The sequence below is a fragment of the Lithobates pipiens genome, unplaced genomic scaffold (assembly GCF_037356315.1).
Source record: "Lithobates pipiens isolate NorthernLeopardFrog02 unplaced genomic scaffold, aLitPip1_a1.2 Scaffold_1, whole genome shotgun sequence".
Taxonomy (NCBI): domain Eukaryota; kingdom Metazoa; phylum Chordata; class Amphibia; order Anura; family Ranidae; genus Lithobates; species Lithobates pipiens.
The window spans coordinates 29,388,307-29,414,981 of NW_027507685.1; the positions used below are offsets into that span (position 1 = coordinate 29,388,307).

At 43.7% G+C, this 26,675-nt stretch overlaps 1 protein-coding gene across 1 annotated transcript in view; it reads right to left on the reverse strand.

Annotated features, from left to right (window-relative positions):
* AFF2 (ALF transcription elongation factor 2) overlaps nt 1-26,675 on the reverse strand; it is a 763,943-nt gene that overhangs the window by 675,466 nt on the left and 61,802 nt on the right. The gene's annotated exons all lie outside the window — the stretch shown is intronic.

The following is a 26,675-nucleotide window of genomic DNA, read 5'->3' on the forward strand; positions in this document are numbered from 1 at the left end:
CAAAAGTTCTTATAAGGACTGGTAACTTGGTATAGGGTGCTACGGTACATAGGCTTGAGTGCGGTACAGTCTGCTGTTCTGTAAGGACCGCTATCGGTCCACAATAGATAGGGTTGACGTGCACCACTGCTGACCGCTGCCCTATACTGCAGCAGTCCTTCAGCGGTATAGGGACTGACGTACAGTCTGCTAAACACTAATACACAACCTGCTTGGTCCACAAAAGTTCTTATAAGGACTGGTAACTTGGTATAGGGTGCTACGGTACATAGGCTTGAGTGCGGTACAGTCTGCTGTTCTGTAAGGACCGCTATCGGTCCACAATAGATAGGGTTGACGTGCACCACTGCTGACCGCTCACCTATACTGCAGCAGTCCTTCAGCGGTATAGGGACTGACGTACAGTCTGCTAATCACTAACACACAACCTGCTTGTTCCACAAAAGTTCTTATAAGGACTGGTAACTTGGTATAGGGTGCTACGGTACATAGGCTTGAGTGCGGTACAGTCTGCTGTTCTGTAAGGACCGCTATCGGTCCACAATAGATAGGGTTGACGTGCACCACTGCTGACCGCTGCCCTATACTGCAGCAGTCCTTCAGCGGTATAGGGACTGACGTACAGTCTGCTAAACACTAATACACAACCTGCTTGGTCCACAAAAGTTCTTATAAGGACTGGTAACTTGGTATAGGGTGCTACGGTACATAGGCTTGAGTGCGGTACAGTCTGCTGTTCTGTAAGGACCGCTATCGGTCCACAATAGATAGGGTTGACGTGCACCACTGCTGACCGCTGCCCTATACTGCAGCAGTCCTTCAGCGGTATAGGGACTGACGTACAGTCTGCTAAACACTAATACACAACCTGCTTGGTCCACAAAAGTTCTTATAAGGACTGGTAACTTGGTATAGGGTGCTACGGTACATAGGCTTGAGTGCGGTACAGTCTGCTGTTCTGTAAGGACCGCTATAGGTCCACAATAGATAGGGTTGACGTGCACCACTGCTGACCGCTCACCTATACTGCAGCAGTCCTTCAGCGGTATAGGGACTAAGAGTTTTGTCACAGGGTCATTTAAAAAATGACATGCAGAGGAAGAGGCAGGCCCTTCCGCAGGGGTGGTAGGGGTAGGGCAGGAGCAACAGGCTTGAGCCAAAGTGGGAAGTTGCAGAAGGTGCGTTCAATTACTTTAAAGGATGCACCAGACTTGGTTGAGTGGCTCGCTCAGCCTTACTCTTCTGCACCCTCCTCATCCTCTCGATCTGCACCCTCTTCTTCACTCTCTGCTATGTGCACCCCCAAAGACACTACCACCAACAACACGACCACCACCACCACCACCACATACCTTCCGCTTGAGTCACTGGAATTATTTTCCGATCCATATCAAGAGGACATTTCTGATGCGCAGCCACTCTTGGTATTGGATCAGGAAGAGGAGGTAGCAACAAGCGCTACTCAGCAGTCTGACGCCAGTACCCAGATCAGCCCAAGGAGGAGGTTGGTCCCCGGTGTTGCTGCCTACTCTACTTATAGCGGTGGGGAAGGTGACGTTGATGATGACGTGTCTAGTGATGTCACGTGGGTGCCCACAAGAGAGGAAGAGGAGGGGAGTTCAGAGGGAGATATGGACCAGCAGATAGGGAGGAGAAGCAGCAATGACTTACATTGCACAGCAGGGACAAAGCAGACTGCAAATGTATCAGGAGCGAGTCATCGACCATGTACGGTCACATCTGGCGCTCCCAGGACACCGGCACATGGCTCCGCAGTGTGGGCTTTTTTTAACGTGTCCGCTGCTGACAATAGCGTTGCCATCTGCAATCTTTGCAGTCAACGCGTTAGTCGCGGTAAGCCCAATACTCACCTAGGGACGACCGCCTTAAGAAGGCACATGAGCAGCCATCACCGAGCCCAGTGGGAGCAACGGAACACACAAAGCCACACTGCAGGCTCTCACCGTCCAGCCTCGTCTTCTACTTCTCCTTCTCCTCTCTCCTCACAATTGTCCTCCACTCCACCTTCCATCACGCCAAGCTCACATTTTTCTGCAAAAAGGCAGGCTTCCGTGGGCCTAATGTTTGAGCGTAAAAAAATGATGACGCCGGATAACCCTCTTGCCCAACGGTTGGCGGCTGGCTTGTCAGAACTCATAGCCCGCCAACTACTGCCATATAAACTGGTGGACTCGGAGGCCTTTCGCAAATTTGTGGCCATTGGAACACCACAATGGAAGGTCCCAGGAAGGAAGTATTTCTCAGAGAAGGGCATCCCAGAGCTATATGGCCATGTTCAGCGGCAAGTGAATGTATCTCTGGCACACAGTGTCGGTGCCAAGATACATCTGACCACAGACACGTGGTCTAGCAAACACGGGCAGGGAAGGTATATCAGTTTTACTGCCCACTGGGTGAACCTTCTGACGGCCGTCAAGCATGTAACCCGTGGCACCCGTGTAGATTTGGTTTTACCGCCACGGATTGCATGCAGGCCTGACTCTTCTTCTCCTCCTCCTACTCCATCCTCCTCCCTCTCCTCCTCAGCTGCCTCCTCCTTTTCCGCTGCTAGCGTCTCTTCCACTGCACCGCCCAAGCTCCCCAGAACCTATTCCACATGCCAGGTGAGACGTTGCCATGCCGTGCTGCGTCTGTTGTGCCTGGAAGCAAAGAGCCACACTGGCCCGGCACTCCTTTCAGCTTTGCGTTCACAGGCAGATGAGTGGCTAACACCGCTCAATTTGACAGTTGGTAAAGTGGTGTGTGACAACGGTGCCAATCTGCTTAGCGCATTGAAACAGGGCAAAATCACGCACGTGCCGTGCATGGCACACGTCTTAAACTTGGTCGTGCAGCGATTCCTTGTCAAATACCCTGGGGTCCAGGACATCTTGCGGCAGGCAAGGAAAATCTCGGCCCATTTCAGAAGATCTTACACGGCCATGGCTCGCCTTGCTGACATTCAGCGGCGACACCATCTGCCGGTCAGACGTCTTATTTGCGATTGCCCGACGCGATGGAACTCAACCTTCTATATGCTTGATAGGCTGCTCCAGCAGAAACGTGCAGTTAACGTCTACCTGTATGAACTCTGCGAAAGAAACGGTTCTGGGGAGCTGGGTTTTTTTTCACCGCGCCAGTGGCTGCTCATGCGCGACACATGCAGACTTCTGCGGCCATTTGAGGAGATCACCAAACTGGTCAGTCGCAGCCATGGCGCCATCAGTGACATGGTACCTTATGCCTTCTTTCTGGAGCGTGCATTGCGTCGTGTCATTGATCAGGCTGTGGAGGAGCAGGAGCGGGAAGATGAGGAAGTCGCAATGCTGGATGAATTCCCAGGGGGGGCTACTCTATCTGAGACAAGTCAACAACAGGAGTCTGATGAGGAGTCAGAGGAGGATGGTGCCGGGGCGGATGAGCAGGAGCAAGAAGAGCATGCTTTAAACCTTTCTGGGATCCCTGTTGTGCGAGGATGGGGAGAGGAGAATGAAGAGGACGACATTATCCTGGATGATGAGCAGGAGCCAGGCCACCACACCGCTTCCACTTTAGTGCAAATGGGGGCCTTCATGCTCCAGTGTTTTAATAGGGACCCCCGTATAAAAAGCATGAGGGTCAAGGACCAGTACTGGGTGGCAACGTACTTAGACCCCCGGTACAAACACAAAATGGCGGAAATGTTACCGCCGTCGCAGAGGGCTGTCAGAATGCAGCACTTCCAGGCCTTGCTTCGAGAAATGCTGCATTCTGCTTTTGCGTGCGCTGGCAGAGGAGCAATTCCCACTCCCAGAGAAGGATTTGCGGGTACCAATCCAACAGCGCCTGCAAGAAGAGGCCGGTTTGAAGATGTGTTGGTGACTTCGGATATGAGGTCATTCTTTCAGCCGACCCATCGACAGGTGTCATCCGGATCCAGCATCAGGGAACGCCTAGACCGTCAGGTGTCCGACTACATTGGGTTAACGGCCGATGTGGACGCTCTGAGGAGTGATGAACCCCTAGACTACTGGGTGGGCAGGCTTGACCTCTGGCCAGAGCTTGCCCAATTTGCAATCGAACTGTTGGCTTGCCCCTCATCCAGTGTCCTGTCCGAAAGGACGTTCAGCGCAGCAGGGGGGATTGTGACCGATAAGCGTACTCGCCTAGCTCACCACAGTGTTAACTACCTCACATTTCTAAAAATGAATGAGGCATGGATCTCGGAGGAATTCAACACATGTGATCAGTAGACCATGTATATGTCTATAAACAATTTTTGGAATCAAGCACACAGACCTTCTTAATTCATTTGGCTCACTTCCCTGACCCAAAAAAGCACACCGTACTATATGCCCCTACCCTCCTCTTTGAAGAGGTTGAGCGGTGTCATATTTCTACTGGGGCTGCTTATTATGAGGGGTTCCCACCATCCCTGTGCTGTGCTGACTTCCTCCTGGGTGTTCTTATTATGAGGGGCTCCCACCATCCCTGTGCTGTGCTGACTTCCTCCTGGGGGTTCTTATTATGAGGGGATCACACCATCCCTGTGCTGTGCTGACTTCCTCCTGGGGCTGCTTACGGTGCTGCTGTCAGCGCTGTATGTCACGGAGCTGCTGTCAGCGCTGTATGTCACGGAGCTGCTGTCAGCGCTGTATGTCACGGAGCTGCTGTCAGCGCTGTATGTCACGGAGCTGCTGTCAGCGCTGTATGTCACGGAGCTGCTGTCAGCGCTGTATGTCACGGAGCTGCTGTCAGCGCTGTATGTCACGGAGCTGCTGTCAGCGCTGTATGTCACGGAGCTGCTGTCAGCGCTGTATGTCACGGAGCTGCTGTCAGCGCTGTATGTCACGGAGCTGCTGTCAGCGCTGTATGTCACGGTGCTGCTGTCAGCGCTGTATGTCACGGAGCTGCTGTCAGCGCTGTATGTCACGGAGCTGCTGTCAGTGCTGTATGTCACGGAGCTGCTGTCAGCGCTGTATGTCACGGAGCTGCTGTCAGCGCTGTATGTCACGGAGCTGCTGTCAGCGCTGTATGTCACGGTGCTGCTGTCAGCGCTGTATGTCACGGAGCTGCTGTCAGCGCTGTATGTCACGGAGCTGCTGTCAGCGCTGTATGTCACGGAGCTGCTGTCAGCGCTGTATGTCACGGAGCTGCTGTCAGCGCTGTATGTCACGGAGCTGCTGTCAGCGCTGTATGTCACGGTGCTGATGTCAGTGCTCTGTATTACGGTGCTGCTGTCAGTGCTCTGTATCTCCTGCACCCTCTTGTTTGCCTACCCTGGTCCCTGACCTTCCCTCTCCTCCATTGCCTTCATTAGCTCCATAGTCCTGAATTGTCAGAACAATTTCCCAAATAAAAAAAAAATGCTTGTAGTTATCGATCCCAAATTCACCTCATACATGTATTATGCTATTGTCCAGGTGGTGGGACTACGTGCTACCCCCTAATAATTACCCCGTGGCCGCAAATTCGACCTAAAGGTTTGCGAAATTCGCCTCCCATTGAAGTCAATGGAGCCCGCGGCGAACGGTCGTTTTCGCGAACGTTTGTGTCCGTTCGCGTTTCGCGTTCGCGAAACGTCCCGTCGGAAGTTCGTCCATCACTAGCTAAAATGAAAGCAAGTAAAGTGGATTTATACAGTTTACGCAGAGTTTTCACAGCTGCTAACTAGAGTAGAGCTGCACGATTCTGGGAAAAATGAGAATCACAATCTTTTTGCTTAGAACAAACAATTCTCAAGAACTTTTTTATTTTAAAGATTTACAACCCCTAAACATTAGGTTATCAAACAAGATGGCAATAAAATAAGACATAATGCTCTTTGCTTCAATTAAATAAATAAAAAAAAAGTAATGAAAAAGAATCTAATGTGTAAAGAAATAAAAAAAACACCATTAAGGGAGTTCTATTCATTATGACAAAAAGCCTTCTGTGTGCAGCAGCCCCCCTCAGCCCCCCTAATACTAACCTGAGCCCCATCTCTATCCAGCGATGTGCACGAATCCCCTCGGCTGTCCAGGACTCTAGCTCCTGATTGGCTTAGACACAGCAGCAGTGCCATTGGCTCCTACTGCTGTCCTACTGCTGTCAATCAAAGTCAGTTAGCCAATCAGGAGAGATAGGGGGCGGGGCCAAACAGCAGCTCTGTATTTGAATGGACACACGGAGCTGCAGCTCAGCTCGGGTGCCCCCATAGCAAGCTGATTGCTGTGGGGGAACTCGACAGGAGAGAGGGACCAAGAGCAGCGAAGAGGGACCTGAGAAGAGGAGGATCCAGCCTGCCCTGTGCAAATTCCCTGCACACAGCAGGTAAGTATAACATGTTTGTTTTTTCAGTTTTTCTTTAAAAACAAGGCTTTGCAATCACCTTAAGTCACATTAGGGTCCTTTTTTTACTACTCACCGATACCAATTACTGATACCTACCGCAACTTTTTTGTTTACACTTCAGCTGTCAGCAATGGTACAAAGTATTGAAAAGTAATTTTGCTAATTAATTCTTTTTTTTTTTTTTTGCGCTTTTTTTCAATGTGAAATGTGTAGATATATATTAAGGCTGTAAACTATTACTGAACAAAGCAAACAAAATAAAAAGTTGTGATTATTAATAGTTTATAAAATAGAAGTAAATTTGAAAAAGAAATCAGTGGGGAAATAATAATTAAATGGAGAGGGAGAATAAGGAGTTAATAAGGCCGATTAGAGTAGTTACATAGTTAGTAAGGTTGAATAAAGACACCAGTCCACCCAGTTCAACCTGAGTACACACTTACATCGGTCCCTACCCTCAAGGAGCCCACAATCCAAGGTCCCCAACTCACATTCATAGGGCCAATTTTTGGAAAGAAGCCAATTAACCTACCAGCATGTCTTTGAAGTGTGGGAGGAAACCGGAGTACTCAGAGGTAACCCATGCACACACAGGGAAAACATACAAACTCCAGGCAGGTAGTGTCATGGTTGGGATTCAAACCAGCGACCTTTTTACTGCTAGGTGAGAGTGCTACCCACAGTTACCCACTACACTACTGTGCCACAATAGTAAATTAAGGGTTAACACGGTGTTAAACAGAGGAACATTTAATAAAAAACGAAAGAAATTTATTTTTTTAGGTGACACGGTTGCTTTAAACTGACTTAATTTGCAGACTGAAGTTCATCCCTTTGATCTGTAAATGACTGGAAAGATACAATGTTTCTTTTATCTTTCTCTTTCAGTGGCTGAGCAATGCTGTTGATAAACATTGCCGGCTGCTTTTTTTTCTTACAGCTGTGGGCCGGGGAATGGCGCTGCACTGTTTACACGAATCGTGGAAATGCTGGATTAAGATCTTAGGGGGTGGGTGGAATCAAGTTCCTAATCTTTTAACAATTAATCATGCAGCTCTAATCTAGCTAGAGCAGTGTTTCTCAAACTTTTTTCAGTCAAGGTGTCCCTTAAAATTATGGACACCCGCTTAAAAATGTTAAACGCGCATAAACACAGATAAACGTCGACAAACACTCAAAAACCTGTCTCACCAGCATTTTTTTAAATAAATAAATGAATAATTTTCTTTTAAAAAAATGCTAACACAGAAAAACGCAAACAAACGCTAATAAACTCTATTGCAAAAAACATTAACCACTTCAGCCCACGGAAGAATTGACCCCCTTCCTGACCAGAGCACTTTTTGCGATTCGGCACTGCATCACTTTAACTGACAATTGCACGGTCGTATGACGTTGCACCCAAACAAAATTGACGTCCTTTTTCCCCTACAAATAGACCTTACTTTTGGTGGTATTTGATCACCCCTGCAGTTTTTATTTTTTGCACTATAAACAAAAAAAGAGCGACAATTTTGAAAAAAAACCACAATATTTTTTACTATAATAAATATCCCCCAAAAATATATAAAAACATTTTTTTTCCTCAGTTTAGGCCGATACATATTCTTCTACATATTTTTGGTAAAAAAATTTGCAATAAGCGATTATTGAATGATTTGCGCAAAAGTTATAGCGTTTACAAGATAGGGGATAGTTGTATCGCATTTTTTTAATTATTATTTTTTTAAATGGCGGCGATCCGCGATTTTTATCGTGACTACGACATTATGGCAGACACATTGGACATTTTTAACACATTTTTTGGGACCATTGCCATTTATACAGCAATCAGTGCTACAAATGCACTGATTCCTGTGTAAATGACACTGGCAGTGAAGGGGTTAACCACTAGGTGGCAGTGTAAGGGTTAAGTGTGTCCTAGGGGCGTGTTACTAACTATGGGGGGCGTGGCTGTGTGTTAGTGAACACTGATCTCTGCTCCAATCACAGGGAGCAGAGATCAGTGTCACTTGTTGCTAGGCAGAACGGGGAGATGCTTTTTACTTCAGCATCTCCCCGTTCAGCCTCCCTGTGAGACGATTGCGGGTTTCTAACTATGGGGGCATGGCTGTGTGTGACACATCACTGATCTCTGCTCCAATCAAAGGGAGCAGAGATCAGTGTCACTTGTTGCTAGGCAGAATGGGGATATGCTGTTTACTTCTGCATCTCCGTGTTCAGCCTCCCCGTGAGACGATTGCGGGTTTCTAACTATGGGGGGCATGGCTGTGTGTGACACATCACTGATCTCTGCTCCAATCACAGTGAGCAGAGATCAGTGACACTGTCACTAGGCAGAACGGAGAGATGCTTGTTTACATTAGCATCTCCCCGTTCTTCCTCCCCGTGAGGCGATCGTGGGTATCCCCGCGGCGATCAAGTCTGCGGGACCTGCGACACGACTCACGGAGCTTGCTGTGGGCGCACGCTGGCTGCCTCTTAAAGGGCAATGGACAGGTACATGATTCTGCTTTTACGAGCCCTTCTGCCGGGGTATATCGGCCCGAGGCGGTCAGCAAACGGTTAAATACATTGAAAGACTCACTAAAAAGCTACTGGAGTTTTTATAGTGTTATTTTAACGTCCAGTGTGCATGGAGCCTTAATCTGCCATCTTTGCTAAACTCTGATTTCTGGTTTGTTGGCATAACTTACAGCAAAGTACTGCTGTTTACTCCACTTTAATAAAGTCCATATATCATGTGTTATAAAGCAGCTATATGATCTAGCTGCTGCTCTCGACAAGATATGAGTCAACCTCAATTTGCATTTTTGAAACATGAGAGCATAGCAATTCCTGATGAAAAACATATTCTCGCACTACTCAGAATCACAACATGGGAGAAAATACTTTGCGTTTGTAAAGGTTAATCAAATATTTACAGAAGTATTGATTTCTATTTAGACTCGATCACAGTGTTGCCTGGCCCAAAGTCTTGATTCAATACAAATACCTGTAAGTCAACACCAAAGGCAAAGCAAACAACACACAAAACCACAAGTGACACCAACTTTTTCCTGCCAGGCTCCACCGAAAATATTCCTCGTTGTAACTCTGTACTGATGAAAAGTTAATGATCTGCAATCAATATTTAGTATCACATATTGCTTCGGGTCATATTCATAATACAATCTTCGTATCATCAATAAAATTGATCTTTTTTATTCACTGAGGTTCTTATTTATGCCTCTCCATTGTATTGTCGATTAAATTATTACAGATACTCAAATATATGGCAATACGGAGCTGTGAACGATTCTGGCAATATGGGCCTTTTGAAATGTGGAGCAGAATAAAAGAAAAGAAAAAAAAAATAAGAAATGTAATAAAAGTAAAAGATAGTTGGTTTTATGGGTGCTTGTTGTGCTTTAGATTCTTCTGCTAAGTGCAGCTATGGAGCAGCTATGGAGCAGGGAGGTTTTAAATACGGGATGGTTCCCCACAGCAACTCTATGGCTTTGACAGCTCACGTTTTAATGATTGCCAAGTCCTAAGTGGCTTTATACAACTGACCATCAGCAGGCAGAGGCCGTAACTTTTCTGAAGTCGTTGCTTTAGGCATGTATTATACTGCTGTCCATAGAGCTATAGACGCCAGGCCGAGGCAATTCATAATTTTTATTATAATATCCTCTATCTCTAGCATGTTTTACTTGCAGTTTCTCTTCCCAGGTTTACCCTCACCTCCATTTTCCCTTTTTTCTTGATTTAAAGAGTCCTGCTGCAGTAATTTAAACTACCTCCATTGGTCCCCATTCATTTTAACGCCGTCTTGTGGTTTACCTTTAGAGAGAGGTGTGTTCAACTTTAATATGGCTTAACTGTGGGTTAAGCAAATATCTCCTAATCATGCACCGTTTAGGAGATATTTAATTGTGAAGCCGCCGGTGATGTCACCAAACAGTGACTCCTGCATGCATGAGCGGGAGTGACATCAGAGCAGCTCGGCCATTGAAAGGACCGGTAACTTGGAAGGAAGACCGAGGGGGAGAAGGAAGCCCTGTCAGCGGGGACAGCATGCCTCTGGAGGGCTTAGTTTTAAGTTACACTTCACATAATGTGCTAGCATGTGGTGCATACTAGCACATTATAACATTGACTTGTGGGGGGAAAGTTTTTCGTTTTTTATTCGAGTTTACTACCGCTTTATATATGGACAGTTGCAGTGTGTTGATCAGTCAATGGCTGCATTAAAGTGGTTGTAAACCCTTACAAACCACTTTGACCTACAGGTAAGCCTAGATTAAGGCTTACCTGTGGGTCCAAGAAATATCTCCTAAACCTATATGGTTTAGGAGATATTTACAAAAAGACAGGCACCGCTGTCTACGGCGCATGCGCCGTAGACAGCGGCGTGCAGGCACACTGAGCAGGCCGCAGATCACTGCGATATGCCGCTAGTGTCGGCTCCTGTACACATGCGCGGAAGTGACGTCATCGCGGCTCCGGCAAATCACAGCGCAGGAGCAGCGAGACCCGGAAGTCACTCCAGGATACATGGCAGCGGCGAAGATGAAGAGGACCGCTTCGGGGGCTTCATTCTCAGGTAAGTTATTGATAATGAGCTAGTAGCTCATTATGCCTTTGCCTTGCAGGTTGCATTTTTTTTTAAATAGCCTTTACTTGCTCTTTAAATTCAAATCTCATTGCTCTAGCAGCTAGGTAACTGAAATTTATGCTGATGTACAGCTAGGCAGTTACATTTCATAATCTGGAGTTTCTGCAGTGTGTCATGTGACCCAAAAGGTATCATTTTGTCAGCATTGCAAGCAGATCAAAATGGAACCAGTACATGGCATGTCCAAAAAAACAAAAAACAAAGCATCTTTCAGCTTTTATTGCTGTCCGTGGCCCCATTGCAGAGATTTCTCCTAACTTCCTGTGTAGTCACTGAGACAGAATGTGAGGGAAATATACCAAATGGGTGCAGAGAGCATTGTATATCAATGACCTTTGTTTTCAGTCTTAGCCCCCGTACACACAGTAGGACATTCCGACAACAAAATCCGTCTGATTTTTTCCGAAGGATTTTGTCCGAAACTGGTGTTGCATAAACACGGTCGGACAAAGTTGTCGGAAAATCCGATCGTTCGGAACGTGATAACGTTCGTTCATTGCGACGGGACTCCGTTGTGGCTAGCAGCCAATAGCTTTGGTCTCGTAATTTGATCTGAGCATGTGTGGCACTTTGTCCGATCGGAATTCTCTACAAACGATCGGAAAAAGTCAGATTGGATTTTGTTGATGGAAAATTTGAGGTCCTGTGCTCAAATTTTTTCCGATGGAAATTCCGACGGAAAAAGTCAGACACGATCAGACCTTTTTTCGTTGGAATTTCCGACCGTGTGTACAGGGCATAAGGCAACTCATAGATGATGCAGTTTTCTTTCCTGCATGCGTCGGTTGCAAGAAAGAAAAGTGCTTGACTTCTCTATCAACACATTCAGTGTCGATGATGGAATCCCTTCCGCAGCGTTATTGTGTTCTGCTTCCGGGGGAGGGGGGGGGATTGCATGGTGGGCCTTCCCTGCTGGCAGAATACAATGTGGCGTGCTGACATCAACGCGCATAACGCAAAGTCCTAGAAGTAACGGGCAGCTATTGAGAGCCAGCTGGCTCAAATTTATTTGGCACGCTATTACAGTATATCTTCGGCAAATTGTAAGTGCAATCTTGTCTTTTAGGTAAATAGACGTTTTATGGAATTACACTATGGAAGCCCTTTTTATCCTTACATGGGGAATTACTGACTGTTGGTAATACTGAGGACATCTGGAGTAGAGGATCTGGGATACCTTGCTGCTAAGCACAGAGACCCGGGGCTAGGGGAACAAGCCACATGCCGAATGTGATCTCCTTAAAAAGAGATCTATCCAGCTGGTAAGCGGCAGTGTTTTTAAAGGTGGAGGACCCTTTCTATCATACCCTGTCACATCTTCCTGGGTGTTTTTGTCATATGTCACCATGGACCAGTCGTTTGAGGAACTTCTATACGAACTGTTGCTTTGAGTTTTTTGTATGTTGTGGAACATTTTTCTTCTTTTTAGCAACTCAACAAAGTGAAATGGACACTCAGAGAGCACTCCAGTTCCCTTGACTTGTGGTTTATATGCATACCCATGAGTTCACTTATTTAATATTGCAATATCATTAGTCATTTGGAGGGTTTTTAGCCCTCATTGACTTTGGTGTATGTCATAAGATTTATATGTCACTGTATATTTTTTTATTTATTTATTTTTCGCTATCAACATAGCGCAGCCTATTTTTATTCTAGTTGATTTATAGTGTGTATCTCACATAAAGTTGCAGCAGTCCACCGTTTACTTCATATCACTTGGTTAACGGATCTAAAGTGATTCACAGACAGTGCAGTAACCTACCTTTGATAGAACATGATGACTACTACTGGTAGTTAAAGCCGCCAGCAGTAATCACATGCAAAACATACTGAAATCAATGGATGGATCAACTTCAGTACAAGCAGCCTGCCCTGCTGAATCAGGAGAGATTATTTCCATTGATGGCCTGCTTTAATTACAAACACCTCTTCCTAACCCATCCTGAAGTGTAATGGATCAAAGTCACAGTTTCCTCTATGAGCAAAGCTAATATCCTATCCTGGGGACCAGAGATTTTTTTTTATCTTCTTGTTGTCTTTTTTTGGGCATTGGTCCCCTCACAGCCCCCATGAGTTTTCATGCCGCTGGAGCCAAAGAGAAAGGACCTTGCCACTGAAAAGCCTCATGCACACGATCAGACTTTGTACAAACTTTCCCGTGGACTTTTGTACAAAGTAGTCCACAAGTTTGTATTGCATACACACGATCTGACTTTTTAGGCAACAAACATGAACGTAGTGACTTTTCAACGTACTGACGACACTTCAAAAGAGGACGTTCAATTACTCCAGCGCCACCTTTGGTCAACTTCTGTATTGTTGTCTGATCTTTTCCATTGGTTCTGAGCATGCGTGTTTGTACCTTGTACAAAAGTCCGATGGTTTTGCATACGCACGATCGGACTTTGCTCCATCGGACTTATGTTGTCAAAAAGTTTGTCCATTCGCACAGCCAACAAAAGTCAGATGAAAACGGAAAAAGTTTGTCCAATGGAGCGTACACACGGTCGGATGTTGCTCCAAAACAGCTAATTTGCATGTTTGTTGTCAAAAAGTCTGATCGTGTGTATGGGCCTTAAGTGTCACCTTCCTCAATAGGAGGAGTCTATGTCACATATGCAGTGAAGTAGGCACCCGAAGAATTCCTAAAAGTAAATAGAGGAAGAGCGAAATGTGACTGTGGTTTCAGTTGGAGTAGAACTGATGGCAAAATATTAGAAATCCCCCAAAAAATTGCAAACAGACAGGCTTATTATTGCAGATATTATTATTGCTTGTTCGCAATCCCCTGAAGAACGGGTTTACATTCCAGAACACTGCCAGTGTGCTGGGATGATTGCACTACCGCACATGCACAGAAGTGACTTCATTCATTCATTGTTCATTCATCACCCAGAAGAACCTGGAGTGAAGATAGTGGGTGCCATGGAGGGACCTTGGGGGCATTCGACCGTTGGAGCATAGGGGAATGTTTGTGCCTTTAGTTACACTTTAAGTAAAATAAGCATTCAGATTTACTTAGGTACTTAGAGGAAAGCAGGGGGTGGGGTGAGAAAAGGATTGCTAGTATCCTGGATTTGGGCTTTAAGTGCTGTCTGGGTGACCAAGACTAATGCCGGCCATACACAGTTCTAATTTTGGCCAGGTCAGCAGCAATCACCAGCTCTCTGCTCAGGGAGCTCTGAGAACCAAGCCATCGGCAGTGTTTGATTGCTCAATTCTCACTGGTAGAGCTGGCGGGGGACAGAGGCATCATCGGACCAATGCTGCATCCACATAGGTAAGTATGATTTAAAAAAATGAAATCCCATACTTCTCTTTTAATGGGCAGGCCAAATGTAGCATGTTGATCGACTGATCAACTTGGGTACAACCAGCCTGTTGGATTCTCTTGCGATTATCACAATTGGCCCCCACCCACCCCTTACCCCCCTGCCATGAGCAGACAATGGCTTGGAAGGAGGGATTCCCCAGTCAGCACTGTCGGTGTTGATGGGGGAATCATGCAAATTTCTTTCCTGTAACCCGTGGTTGCAGGAAAGAAATTTGCACTGTGTATGGCCTGCCTGATTCTCATCATGTCCTCTTTGGTCTCTATGTCAGGAAGTGAGGGGAAATCTCCCCAATGGAATCCAAGAAGTTCTAACCTCTCCCCGCTCTATCCAAATTTAGATAAATGTTTGTAAAAAATAGCTGCGGTTCACCTTATAAATGCCTTATCACTAAACATGAAAGAATTTTAATTAACAAATACAATTTAATTTACAGTTAATGCAATTTAATAAAAGAGGCCCAGGAAGGACATGACCTTTTCACACAAATGCTGTACAATTTGAATTGCATGGCAAAGCTGGGCACAAAATAATGAACACTGTATTTGTGATTAAAATTTCAAAAGTGTACTCATCTCCACTACAGCATTAATGAACTAATATATCTTCAAGAGGCAGCCAAAAAAGCTTTTAAAAACAAGGTGTTGTTCTGAATAAAGTTAAAAAACCTGGCAGATTACAATTTAATGGCTGTGAAATAATGGCGATTTTGTATTTTTCAGTTGCCACTGCTGAGCTAATAGCTTCATTAAAAACATACATTTGGTGAGAAGTAACAGACAATGAGGCATCAGTCACTGTCATATTATAAAAAAAGAAGGAGAAGAAAAAAAAAAAAAAGATAGCATGAAGCAGATACCCAAAGGCTCACTGTTACATCGAATAAAGCAACATATGCATTTAGATATTAATTCAAAATGTCACATACATTCATGTGAAATATTTTAGTGACCCGATTGTCGGGATACAATTTTAAGAAGCGTACTCTTGTTATTACATTTAATTCACATTGATGGTCTTGCGGATTTCCTGAATATGATGCTGTCAACAGCTAATGGGCTTACTTGAAAAGGCAATGGAAAGAACAAAGACGATGTGTAAAGTACGTTAAGCTGAAGCAACCAATCAGATGTCACTTTTCACCTATTTATACAGTAGCAGTCACAACAATAAAAGCCATCGCTGTTCAATAGCTGCTTTGTCTTATTATTTAAACCAATTTGGTTGATTCAATAAAGAAATGCAAATAGCAGTAATGATCCAAATGTGTATCTACTTCTGTGATACTCTCAAAATGTCATGCAATTTCACATTCATTTTCAATGTGGATCATCAAAAACTGTTTGCATGAATAGATCTACAGTCACACCTAAGCAGAGCATATTCCTGATAATATATAGAAGCATTTTTTCAAGAGTTTTTCAGGCCTTTAACAGGCATAGTACAGGATATTTACAAATTTTGTTTGGACATGTATCAAGCTTCAGAGCCCATTCACACAGGGGCAACTTTGGATCCGACTTGAAGTTGTCCCAAGTTTCCTCAAGTCGCGCAACAAGTCGCGCAACATGATAAAATCAATGTAAGTAAATGAGAGCTGTCTTAATGCACACTACTGAAGTTGCTCCAACTTTAGAAAAGGTTCCTGTACTACTTCAATCCGACTTCTAGGCAACTTGTACTCATTGATTTTAATGGAAGTTGCCTCCAAGTCAGATCCGCTGTCTTAACTGAAGCAACTTTCCAGGAAGTAAAAATAGTTTTCTAGGCAAACCCCTCCCTCCCACAGAGCTGATTATTATGTGATTGGCCACTGGCAAAGTCCCCTGCCCTGGAGGCAACTTCAAGTTGCCTTGTAAGTTGCCTCAAGTCGTGCTGTGATTCATACTCAAGTCGTGTCCAAATTGGCTCCCAAAGTCGCGCTGGAAGTCGAGGTTGCCCCTGTGTGAATGGACTCTCAGGAGTTTGTTTAGTGTGCTGGCCAAGGATGGGAGGAGCAATTCTATAAGCGAAGAGAAGTCCTTCAGGTGTAAAAATATAAGTGATTACTGGTGCTTCCATTGAAGAAGACTATGGGATCAAAAATGGCTGAAAACACATGTACTTTTTTTGCGCATAGGGCATAGAGCAGTGGTGGTCAACTTTCTTGATATAGGGGGCCTCAATTGTGGTCTCTGACATCCCCAAAGGGCCGCACATAATATTCAACAATGTAATGCTACAGAAAGCTGTTAGAGGCTGCAGACATGAAACAGGAGATGGCTAGAGATTGCTAACATGATATAGGACTTAGATTATCCTTGGAAACTGAGAATGTGTTTTAGGAAGTGGAGACACATTACAAAAGATTACATGGCAATAGAAAACACAGGTTAATGCATGCATGTTCTTCGAGGGCTACACAAAAAGTGCCAAAGGGCCGCATGTGACCCCCAGGTTGCAGCGTAGGCACCAGCAGTGTGGATGTTTAGGGCCATTGAGGGTACAAGTGTGAACAGAAACAATTAGATAGAATGGAACTCTGTATGTTGAGCGTAGTCAGGCATAGGGAAACAAGCAGAAAAAACACTCAAGTGTGAATGGGGTCTAAATTTCTAACGTGTTGCACTATACAGCAGAAAATCAAAAAATATGTACCATTCATCAGTGAAAAGCAGTGCTTGAGCTCCAGACAGGTAACGGTGCTTAGGCCTGACAGCATTAGCACCTTGGGAGAATGATGGCAGCAGTCTGCTGTAGGAAGGATGGGGTATTTCACCCCCCCCCCCCCAGTGATCAGTCACTTAGACTGTGTTTACCTTGTAACCTCTAACAGCCTGTAATATGATAGCAGCGGGGTGGGGGGGGGGGGGGGCTGATCTATGTCAAACAACCTATATGCACTGTAAGGGACAAAGAGACTTCTGTGCAGGCAGCAGGATTTACACAAGTGCGTATCTGTGGACCAGAAGGTAGATGCTGACCATGTCTGATACCTATGCCATTGAAGCCATACTTCTATTGAAGTATAAAATGAACTATTCCATATTTATAATGTGGCACCTCTGCATCTCATGATCTGTTGTCTTTGCACTCGATAATCATTTTTTTAAATTTTTTTCCATTTGGCCTTGTTACACAATATGCTAGGAAACAGCCTTAAAAGTGATTCAATAAAGTTCTAGATTTCATTTAATCACTGCATTACAACCCTCATTTAAATAAAAATTGGAATGTCAGAATCCATTATGTTTTACAATTACCGGTGTAAATTAGCTGTGTACTAAAGGTTTCTTCAATAACATGGAGATTAAACGTGCTACAGGTTTCCTTGTTATAACATGGTAATGTGATGTTAGTTACATGTTTAATTAAGAACACAGTGATAATGAGCATGGTTGCACATTTACGGTCCACCATAGCAGCAGGTTGTAAATTGAGTCTAGGCCCAAGACATAGTGCTTGACAACTACGCTAATGCCACAGAAATTAAACCTACTATAATTGCTGCCAGTGACTACTGGAAAGAAGAGCCACACAACTGTTTAGAATAAATGTTCAGAATGCATGTCTCCCTTTGAAGACCAATATTGTACCTGTACTGGGTAAAAATACATAATAAATAAAGATTTAGATAACACCACCAGTATATTGCAAGCTATGTTTAATTCAAACTAATACCACTAAACCCTGGTCTACCCAACTTGTTCTATGCAAATCTTGAGCACAGGAAGGGGCCACCCCAAAGTGTTTCCCTTTGACAATATAATGTATATATATATATATATATATATATATATATATATATATATATATATATATATAGATAGATAGATAGATAGATAGATATACACTCACAGGCCACTTTATTAGCTACTAATCAGCTGTTCGATTGCTTATTTACACAAATTACTAATCAGCCAATTACACGGCAGCAACTAAATGCATTTAAGAATCTAGAAGTCGTGAAAATGACTCGCTGAAGTTCAAAATGAGCATCAGAATAGGGAAGAGACTTGGTTTAAGTGACTTTGAACATGGCATGGTTGTTGGTGCCAGATGGGATGGTCTGAGTATTTCAAAAACTGCTGGTCTACTGGGATTTTCACACTCAACCATCTCTAGGGTTTACAGAGAATGGTCCGAAAAGAGAAAATCCAGTGAGTGGCAGTTGTGTGGACAAACATGCCTTGTTGATGTCAGAGGAGAATGGGCAGACTGGTTTGAGTTGATAGAAAGGCAACAGTAACTCAAATAACCAATGGTTACAACCAAGGTATGCAGAATATCATCTCTGAATGCACAACACATCGAACCTTGAAGCATATGATCTACAGCAGCAGAAGATCACATGAGGTGCCACTCCTGTTAGCTAAGAACAGGAATCGGAGGCTATAGTTCCCACAGGCTCACCAAAATTGGACAATAGAAGATTGGAAATACATTGCCTGGTCTGATGAGTCTCGATTTCAGCTGCGACATTCAGATGGTAGGGTCAGAATTTGGCATAAACAAAATGAAAGTATGGATCCATCCTGTCTTGTATCAACGGTTCATGCTGGTGGTGTAATGGTGTGGGGGATATTTTCTTGGCACAATTTGGGCCCCTTAGTTCCAATTGAACGTCATTTAAATGCCACGGCCTGTGTACCCATCTTCTCTTGGCTACTTTCAGCAGGATAATGCACCATGTCACAAAGCTCAAATCATCTCACCACTGGTTTCTTGAACATGACAATAAGTGTATTGTACCCCAATGGCCTCCACAGTCACCAAATCTCAATCCAATAGAGCACCTTTGAGATGTGGTGGAATGGGGGATTTGCATTATGGATGTGCAGCTGACAAATCTGCAGCAACTGCGTGATGCTATCATGTCAATATGAACCAAAATCCCAGAGGAAAGTTTCCAACACCTTGTTAAATCTATGAAACAGAGAATTAAAGTAGTTCTGAAGGCAAAAGGGATCCCTAACAAGGTGTACCTAACAAAGTGGCCTGATGAGTGTAAATATATACTGTATATATGCCAATATATACACACACCAATCATTCATACCTTTATGACCACTGACAGGTTAAGTGAATAATCTTTCATCTGAAAGTCATTGGGATATATTAGGTAGCAGGTAAACATGTTGTACCTGAAGCTGATGTGTTGAAAGTTTGTTGTGTATAGGGCTGTGTCGCAAAAGACCTGTCAAGGTGCCCATGCTGACCCATGACCACAATGCAAATAGCCTGCAATGGGCACGGCATCAGATCTGGACCACAGGGAAATGGAAGAAGGTGTCTTGATTTGATGAATTCAAGAATGGTTTGGAATAGAACAGAACAAGCTTGAGCTTGAGGCTTCCAAATTCTCCAGATCTCAATGCAATCGAGCATCTGTGGGATGTGCTAGAATCAATCAATTCAATCCATAAAGGCCCCACTTCCCAACTTATAGGACTTAAAGGATCTTCTGCTAACTGCTTGGTGTCAGATACCACAGCATACCTTCAGAGGTCTAGTGGCATCCATACCTTGAAGGGTCAGGGCTGTTTTGGCAGCCAAAGGGGAAAATATTCAATATTAAATGGGTGGTCATATAATTATAGCTGATTGGTGTATATATACTTTATAGCCACACGATCCACAATGCTTGTGTACAGAAAGCCTGTCTGTATACAAGGACAGTTTTTCCTCCTTTTCTAGCTAGAATTATTTATTTTTTCATTAGCTCACCTTAGCCTTAGTATGGGGAAGACACATTTGTCACCACTAGGTAAAGGTCTATTGTAATTGTGGTGAACACCAAGTGCTTTATGTGTATATTATCTATTCTGTAATCATAATGTGTAGCTGGCTCTCAGAAGAGCACTTAAAGTATGAATTGAACTCTGGCTACCATGTTCTTTTATTGTTCCATCCATGATACAGACAAGATGTACTTGTTTTTTTACTTGCTACCGTATGTCTATTCTGGTTGTCTATGCATGTTTGAAACTTGTGAATCATAATGGGTCATCATAAATTCAGCAATACCCCATTGTCAATGTTCCTAGAATGAAGGGGGGTGTTTATTCACACATATGAAGCCCTGTGTCAGAAGATCTGCAATGCCCAACTTGCTTATCATTTAGCAAGGAATACCGTATATACTCGAGTATAGGCCGACCCGAATATAAGCCGAGGCCCCCAATTTACCCCCAAAAAAACTGGCAAACTTATTGACTCGTGTATAAGCCGAGGGTGAGACATGCCTGTCCATCCCTGTGTGTGTGTCCGTCCATCCCTGTGTGTCCGTCCGTCCCTGTGTGTCCGTCCATCCCTGTGTGTCCGTCCATCCATCCCTGTGTGTGTGTGTGTCCATCCATCCATCCATCCCTGTGTGTGTGTGTCTCCATCCATCCATCCATCCATCCCTGTGTGTGTGTCTCCATCCATCCATCCATCCATCCCTGTGTGTGTGTGTGTCTCCATCCATCCATCCATCCATCCCTGTGTGTGTGTGTCTCCATCCATCCATCCATCCCTGTGTGTGTGTGTATCCATCCATCCATCCATGTGTGTGTGTGTGTGTGTGTGTGTGTGTGTGTGTGTGTGTGTGTGTGTGTGTGTGTGTGTGTGTCCAGCCTACCTGTGTCCCGAGCCTTTGTCCCGAGCCTCCGTCCCGTGTCGTGCCTTGCCTTGCCTTCGTCCCGTCCCGTCCCGTCCCGTCCCGTGCCGTGCCGTGCCTTGCCTTGCCTCCGTCCCGTGCCCTCTTCGTCGGCGGCCATTGTAAAATTCAAAAGCCGCGCCTCCTCCTTCGCCTGTGATAGGCGGAACACTGAATTTCCCAGCAGCCTGTGTTCCGCCTATCACAGACGTCGTATCATCCTCGTCCGTAGTACGAGGATGATACGACGTCTGTGATAGGCGGAACACAGGCTGCTGGGAAATTCAGTGTTCCGCCTATCACAGGCGAAGGCGGAGCCGGAGGCGCGGCTTTTGAATCAGAATGGCCGCTGTCTGTCTGCTCGACACGCTGATCGAGCGGGCAGACAGCGATGACTCGAGTATAAGCCGAGGGGGGCACTTTCAGCCTCAAAAAAGAGGCTGAAAATCTCGGCTTATACTCGAGTATATACGGTAATAAAAAAAAAATACCTTAAATAACGTAGATTAGAAAAACATGTCTGTTGACTATGGTTAAAACATTTTGCTTAGCACTGTAGCCTTGAACATCTCTTTAACTATGGTATCCACTAAAACAGAATTACATTCCAAGAAGCAATTGTCCGCTATTTTTCAATTATGGTGTCGTACTGAAAATATTGTTGAATTCCTAAATAAAGTTTCTCAGATGCTCCTATTTAATGAATTAGATTAGTGTTCCGGCAACTGGCTTGCACTGGAAATATATATTGTTACGATCAGCCCGCGTGCATGACAAAGAAAGAAATGTACTATGCATAATTCACAGATACGGCGTTCAGATTTTATTACAGTACCCTGTGTATCGTACAATAGAATTTTATGCCTTTCTTTCTTTAAAAAAACACATCCCGCACCAGCTTTATTACCTTATTTCATGTACCTCTAATTTTACAAACGATCGCAAATCTAAAACGGCGAAATAAATAGTAACTGCGCGCTTTAGGCTGTAAATCTGGGATGGAAGCAAATTAAAATGATAAAAGTGACCATTTTACATATAATTAGTTCTTATTGTGATTTGCGTGTCTGCTTCCAGGAGCTTTGTCTGCTTCAGCTTAGCCGTCTTCAGCCCTGATTAACCCTTTCAAACGCAGGAAGAATAGATTCTTGACCTTGTGCCTTGCCCATATATTACGCTGCGTGTGGTTGTGCATTCAATTCATCTTGAAAGCTCACTACTGATTCTAAAGACTTCGTAAATTATAGAATAGCGGGCCTTGCCTACAGAAGTGATAAATGGAAGAGCTGGCTGTTCCATTTATTCAATGTCCTAGCCTGATATCATTTGCAGGCTTTAATTTATATATGGGGGAAACACAAACAGTGGAGATTTGTAAAGTCAACTTCAAACTGCCCACGCCAACATTCCTCAGGCTGAGTTTAACATGACAAACTGCCTAAAAATGAACAGACTGAAAAGTGCAGGCTTTTTCGTTTACACTGCTCATGCCGCAAGCTCCGAAAACAACAAAAAAAATCGTATTAGTCAACATGCAACTGAAAGGATCTCAAACAGGAAGCACGACTCAAAGTTTTTTAAAAGCAAGACTTGGTTGACAAGCTTAATGAAAGCCAGCTGCAGTGCAGGTGGCTACAAACACCAGTTTTAGGAAACGTTTACAAGTATCTCAGTCTCTAGATTGTGTTTTCTTTAAATAGGCAATCTCTCTAGAGTCCTGTTAACTTAAGGCACCTATGGAGCTTTTCCTATTATACAAGCTGAATTCCAGTTTCAAGCCCACTTTTAACTATGCGGATAAAAAAATAAAAATTATTATTATAATACGGGATTTATATAGCATTAACATTTCGTGTGGACAGAACGCATGCAATACCATTTTATACAAGCGGAATTTGTGGGCCCTGGTCATGAGAGCGTACAATCCAAAAGGGAGGGGCAATCGGTATAAAAGATAATAACTGTGGGGGGGTGAGCTGGGTACTCATGGGCCGAATGTCCATGGGCAGAATGTCGGTAGACATTTGCCACTTTAAAAAAAAAAAAAAACGCCCACATTCAGCCCACGTGTATGTCGGTCTGTCCGTGTATATCGGTCTGTTTGGCCAGCTTCTGTCAGATGTGTATGCTGGAAAACCAGCAACCGACCAACGTCCGATTATATGCTTTTTCAGACAATGGTGGAGACTGCTGATCAGAGTGTCCTGGCGGGGGGGGGGGGGATCGCTATGATAACTTTGCATAGTTAGTATAGCGGCTCCGACCTGAGTGGACAGTTTTTTTTTTTTTTCATTCAACACGCTGGGTTGAATAGAAAAAATGAATAGTGTGTACCCAGCTTTAGGTGGGCCCTGCTCATGAGAGTTTACAACCTAAAAGGGAGGGGTAATCGGTACAAACGGTAATAAAAGTGGGGGATAAGCTAATGGAAAAAAAGGTCAAAGTTCAGTTTTGTAGGTGGAGGCAGAATAAGATTCCCTGATAAGTTGAGTTTTCAGGGGTAGAATAGGAAACAATCAGACAGATAGGAGTAAAGAGTTCCAGAGGATGTGGTATATACGTTACTCATCTTCTAAGAGAGTACTAAAATGTACTCTACCCCCTATACTTTACCAATATAATGGATGTGATCATTACCATGTTTGCTTATTATTATAAAAACATGCAAGTGTACTCCTCCTAAATAGGTTGTAAGCCTAAAAAAAAGACCTTTAAAGAATGTTAAACTGCAGAATTTAAACAAAACACACTGTGTAGTACATCTTGTTATTACAGAGGGGCTGGCAGGAATTGGAATAACTCATTTTGCAACCACTTTAATTTCCTTAAAATGGATCTTTAAGTTGTTTACATCCTTGTAATAGGAATAAAAGTGATCAAAAAGAAATTAAAGAGAAAGTGTAAAAATAAAAAGTAAAATAAATGTAAAATGGCCCCTGTCCCCAGTAGCTCGCAAACAGAAGCGAATGCACATGTAAGTCCCACCCACATATGTAAACGCCGTTCAAACCACACTTGTGAGGTATAGCCGCATGCGTTAGAGCCAGAGCAATAATAGACCTCCACTGACCTCCTCTATAACTCTGTAACCTGTAAAAAAAAATTCAACCATCCCCTATGGAGATTTTTAAGTACCATAGTTTGACGCCATTCCATGAGTGTGCGCAATTTTAAAACATGACATGTTGGGTATCTATTTAATTTAACTTCATCTTTCACATTATACAAAAAATTGGGCTAACTTCACTGTTGTCATTTTTGAATTCATGAAACTGTTTTATTTCCAAAAAAAAAGCGTTTGAAAAATTGTTGCCCAAATACCGTGCAACATAAAAAGTTGCAATGACCGCCATTTTATTCCCTAGAGTGTCTGTGAAAAAAACATATATAATGTTTGGGGGTGCTGGGTCATTTTCTAGCAAACAAACTATGATTTTTACATGTAGGAGAGGAATGCCAGAATAGGCCTGGTATAGAAGTGGTTAAATAACCCTATTAACTAGCATCATCTCAATACCAGCGCAGTTCTTCAAAATCAGCTCTATATTTCTTTTGGCAGTGTAATTTCTAGCAATTAATGTAGAGCAATACCAAGGGAGTTTTATTCCTAATTTTCAAAATGCAAATTAATATGGAATCACTTATCTGGCACAGCACAGATGATGGTATCTAAAATTTCTGCTTCTAGCTTAGACATTTCAGGGGTTGTTTGTTTGCTGGCTAGCTTACACTGTTTCTCAGCTTTTCATAGTTGCTGAAGAGGATCTTACTCATACCCCTTCTCTGAATATTTTCTGCCCTTATCAGCTCAAAGAGTGCACTGTCATAATCCTGTAGTGTGCTCATGGATAGTTACATTCAGTCCTACAAAGTAGGCATAAAGACTGACAGATATTCTTTGATCGGTCTTTAAGCCTCTTTCACACCAGCAGACCGTTCGGGTCCACCTGTCCATTTTTCAGGTGGACCCGATCGGACCACTCATTGTTCTCTATGGGAAGGGCCGTTTTTAAGGCAGGGAAAAAGGGGCAGCTGCCCTGGGCCCTGTCATTGTTGTGCGGCCCAAAGCAGCTGCCTCATACTTGCCAACTATTCCAGTTTAAATTTCCTTGTCTCTTGCTGTGTCCTGATATCTCAGTGTGAAGTGCTGCTACTAATGCTGCCCAGCTCTGCCCTATTGTTTTGTACATATGACTCACCTGCAGACCCTGTGTTTACATGTAAATAACCAGCATTCATATGTAAATAGCTGCATAGATATGTAAATAAAGGCGGCATCCATATGAATAGCATGGCCCCTGGAGTGAGGAGATGATGTGCTGTAACTTCTAGCAACCAATCAGTGAGCAGTATTACTGTACAGTAATCTCAACAAGCAGAAACCATGTGCTGTAACCTCTAGCAACCAGTCAGTGAGCGGTAATGATAATGATACACTGTAACCTCTGGCAACCAATCGCAATAGCTACCTGATCTGATTCCATAAACTGATTTTGAGTCTAGCTGCTATTGTATGTCTCAGAGCATTTGGAGCGCAAAAAAGAAAAGTTTTGCGCAGGGTCCGGTCATTATTAAAGATGGCCCTGTCTATGGGGCCGGGCATGTCAGCGGACACATGTGTCCGTCACCCGCTGGCATCTGATCCAGTCCGGTCCGCTAAAGACGGATGAGGATCAAGACAGGCGGTCCATTGTTATGCAACCGCCCCATAGAGAACAACAGGCTGTGTCCATGTCCACCTTGCATCAGTGGAGTGGACACGGACCTCTCATCCGCCTGCTCAGCGGGGCTCAGTGGAGAGATCTGCTAAGGGCCTTACACCTTTGTCAAAACAATGTTTGCAGGTAAGTTCAGTCTTCAATCCTTCAAAAAGATGGATGAAACCAAATAAGAAAATGGATCTTGATTGGAAACTAGCAAGAACAGATCTGCAGCATGCTGTATTTTAAAAACAGCAAAGCTAAAAAAATTGTAATAAACTGTATTGTGCCGCAGTTCACTTCAAGCTTTTGGAAAGAAAAGAAGCAATAAAAATGTATCAAAGTCTGAAATAAAAGAGATCGCTTGCCCAAACCTTTATTATTAACAATAACTATTTTTCACTTGGGGAATAGATTTGCTCAGTTACTTTAAGGTGAATTCTTTCAGTGACAGTTGTCCTTAAGAAGTTGTTTACACCAGAAGACATGAATGCGCATTGCACTGAAAAGAGAACAGCCATGTATCTTCATTTTTGAAGGACCCATTTCAACTGAATGAAAATGACAAAATAACAAAATCCTCGAAACACGTTGGATTCACTTTTGTCCCACGAACATACATACTGTGAGGAACCATAGGGAAAATCTCGACTAGATTGTTCACTCCATTTGTGGGGCAGGTGATATATGATCTTACATTGACACTTTTTTTTATTATGTGTTTTATACTTCTGTAATTTTATATGTGATTATTAAAACTCTGAGAATTTTTACTACTTTCATACTTTTGCTACATACTGGTTTTTGCATACATAAAATCTTTGGGGCTATTTTCTTTTGCAAATGACAAAGTGTCAGTGCACTCAAAATGCACTATGTAGAATTTTTTTTTTTTACACTTTGCAACACAATGGGCCTAATCTACTAAAGCTCATGTGCGTATGCTGGCACATTATTGTGTGCGGTCAACCAAACTGTATCCTCATTGTGTTTACTATGAAGTGTCCAGGGCACATACAGTATATTTGCTGGGTGGTTTGCCAGACCAT